Genomic DNA, 3392 nt, shown 5'->3' with positions numbered 1-3392 from the left:
TTACATAAGTATATATGCACCTAGATTGACCACTTGTCCAATCTAGACTCATTTTTTTTATATTTTCTATCTTTCTTTTCCTAGAAAAGTGTACTTGTATACTCTTTCATATTCATGTGTATTGAATATCTTAGTCATCTGTCCATTCCATGCTAGGTTATGGTGGAATGTACTCCGTTAAGCATATGTGCACTTTAGATTTGCCATCTGTCCATTCTAACTCAAGTGATGGTCATATGTGATTGTGCTCTTCTCTAGGAAAGACTTGCATAGCCATGTTTTTTAATAGGCACATGTATTATTTAGATTGACCACCTGTCCATTCTAAGTCAAGTGATGGTCATATAATGTTACATGTGTAGATATACACATAGATTGACCACATCTCCAATCTAGGTTCAATCTAGGTTCATTTTTATGTTTATAGTTAGATATATTGTCTACATTGACCACTTGTCCATTCTAGGTCAATGGATGGTCATATGTTGTTGTATGTGCATATCTCCACATAGATTGACCACCTGTCCAATCAAAACTCATTTTTTCTATATCTTCTATCTTTCTTTCCCAATGAAAGCATGCTTGTATGTTATTTCATACACATGTATATGTTTTTACATAGGTATATTTGAACCTAAATTTACCACCTATCCAATTTTGAGACTCAATTTTTCTATATCTTCTATCTTTCTTTCCCAAGGAAAGCATGCTTGTATGTTATTTCATACACAAGTCACTGTTCTTACATAGGTATATTTGCACCTAGATTGACCACTTGCCCAATCGAGGCTCATTTTTTCTATATTTTCTATCTTTATTTTCCTAGGAAAGTGTGCTTGTATGTTCTGCCATATTCATGTGTATTGAATATCTTAGTCATCTGTCCACTACACGTTAGGTTATGGTGGAATGTACTTTGTATAGCATTTGTGCACTTTAGATTGGCCATCTGTCCATTCTAGCTCAAGTGATGGTCATATGTGTGTGCTCTTTTCTAGGAAAGACATGCCTAACGATGTTCTTTAATAGGCACATATGCTGTATAGATTGAAGCACCTCTCCATTCTAGGTCAAGTGGTGGTCATATGATGTTACATGTGTAGATATACACATAGATTGACCACATGTCTAATCTAGGTTCATTCTTTTATCTTTATAGTCAGATGTGTGTCTACATTGACCTTGTGTCCATTCTAAGTCAAGTGATGGTCGTATGTTGTTGTATCTGTATTTCTCTACGAAGATTGACCACCTGTCCAATCCACGCTCATTTTTTTTATATCTTCTATCTTTGTTTCCCAAGGAAACCATGCTTGTATGTTATTTCATACACATGTGTATGTTCTTACATAGGTATATTTGCACCTAGATTGACCACTTGTCCAATCTAGACTCATTTTTTCTATATTTTATATCTTTCTTTTCCTAGAAAAGTGTGCTTGTATGTTCTTTATATTCATGTGTATTGAATATCTTAGTCATCTGTCCATTCCATGTTAGGTTAAGGTGGAATGTACTTTGTTAAGCATATATGCACTTTAGATTGGTCATTTCTCTATTCTATCTCAAGTGATGGTCATATGTGAATGTGCCCTTCTCTAGGAAAGACTTGCATAACCATGTTGTTTAATAGGCACATGTGTTGTCTAGATTGACCATCTGTCCATTCTAGATCAAGTGATGGTCGTATGATGTTACATGTGTAGATATACACATAGATTGACCATATGTCCAATCTAAGTTCATTTTTTATCTTTATAGTCAAATGTGTTGTCTACATTGACCACCTGTCCATTCTAGGTCAAGTCGGATGGTTGTATGTTGTTGTATCTGTATTTCTCTACAAAGATTGACCACTTGTTCAATCCAGACTCATTTTTTTTACATCTTCTATCTATACTTCCCAAGCAAAGCATGCTTGTATGTTATTTCATACACATGTGGATGTTCTTATATAAGTATATATGCACCTAGATTGACCACTTGTCCAATCGAGACTCATTTCTTCTATATTTTCTATCTTTCTTTTCCTAGAAAAGTTTGCTTGTATGTTCTTTCCTCAAAATTAGATTAAGTACGTAATTATGACATGTTTTTCAGGGTAAAAATGTCTCAAGTGAGGACCTCAAATAAGAGAAAAGTAACTACCATTCCAATCAGCATTCACCTTGCTACCGATGAGCCTCGTCCATGGTACCTCGATATTTATGGACTACATGGTGCTCAATATCATAAAGTACATTTGTTTCTAGCATCAGAGCAAGATAAAAATGTATTTGAGGATCTAGGCCAAGTATTACAGTAGCTGTATCAACCGTTGAAGGGCATCCTAGCATTGAGTGCATTAACATTCAAGTTCCAGGGAATATAGAGTATTGCCTATCTCCAAAGGCATGTTTCGCTCAATGCATGGTAAAAGATAAAGATGCGACTATGTTCTCTAGAGGTTGGAATGCAGACATGGATCCTACACAGGTGACTGCAGACACTCTTCATGACTCCATTGTCCAAAGTGTGAAGAATAAGAAGCCCTCCACCAAGAGCCCAAGGCCAAAATCTTCTCATCCAAAAGCAAAAAGGGCCAAGGCTCATATTGTTGCAGGGTCCAAAGTGGTGGATGAGTCAAATCTAGATGCTTCACAAGAGGGTACAAGCAACCAGCCTCACTTAAGGTTTGTGGAGCCTGATCATTTAGAGAAAGAGGTTCAAAAGGCAAAGAAAAGCGATACTGGAGGCATGGAGAAATATTCAGCATATTTTCCATTCAAGTATACAAAGTATGAAATTCCAGTGATGAATTGTTTTCTTGCTCCTAACCATTATAATTCTCGCCAACTTGACGAGGAGCAGCTAAATAATTGCATGCTTCTCTTTGCTGCAAGTGCAAATAGAACTTCATCATGTGCATATTTGATGCCTATCAAGAATTGTGGTCAAAGGACAGGAATCCCAATGACGCCATCAGAGATTGAAGAAGGCAAGCTAAAAGACTATAGGTATTGGATTCTTGACGGACAACACTCTATATATGCAGCAAAAATGCTGAGAGTTCAAGAAATGACAAAGGGGGGTAGATCACAAGAGCTCGTGGCAGTGTATGCTCAACGAAAGGCCCGCATTGTTGTAGATCCACCTCCACATGTTGCTATCGCTATATCTGCTATTTCAAATGAACAAGCAAAGGCCTTGTATGTGAAGCAACCATACAGTGTCATATTGAAGCACTTACGTGATCAGTGGAAATTTAACGGATGTCCTGCAAGGCCACCACTTGCTGTCGTGGAGGGAACACACATTGGCCTGAGGATCGATACAAAGATCTCTTGAATGGGATGATGTCCATTAGTGGAGGTTCAGAAGAAGCACACTATGTGCTTCTTGCTTTCTTAAAC

General features: G+C 37.2%; 1 pseudogene; it reads left to right on the top strand.

Annotated features, from left to right (window-relative positions):
• Positions 1-2107: 2107 nt before the first annotated feature.
• LOC147444428 (uncharacterized) lies at positions 2108-2794 on the top strand (annotated as a pseudogene).
• The last annotated feature ends 598 nt before the right edge of the window (positions 2795-3392 follow it).

This window comes from Adiantum capillus-veneris, chromosome 13 (genome assembly GCF_014529385.1).
Source record: "Adiantum capillus-veneris isolate H3 chromosome 13, ASM1452938v2, whole genome shotgun sequence".
Classification (NCBI taxonomy): domain Eukaryota; kingdom Viridiplantae; phylum Streptophyta; class Polypodiopsida; order Polypodiales; family Pteridaceae; genus Adiantum; species Adiantum capillus-veneris.
Note: the sequence above shows the minus strand (reverse complement) of the source record. Positions and strands in the feature narration are given on the sequence as shown.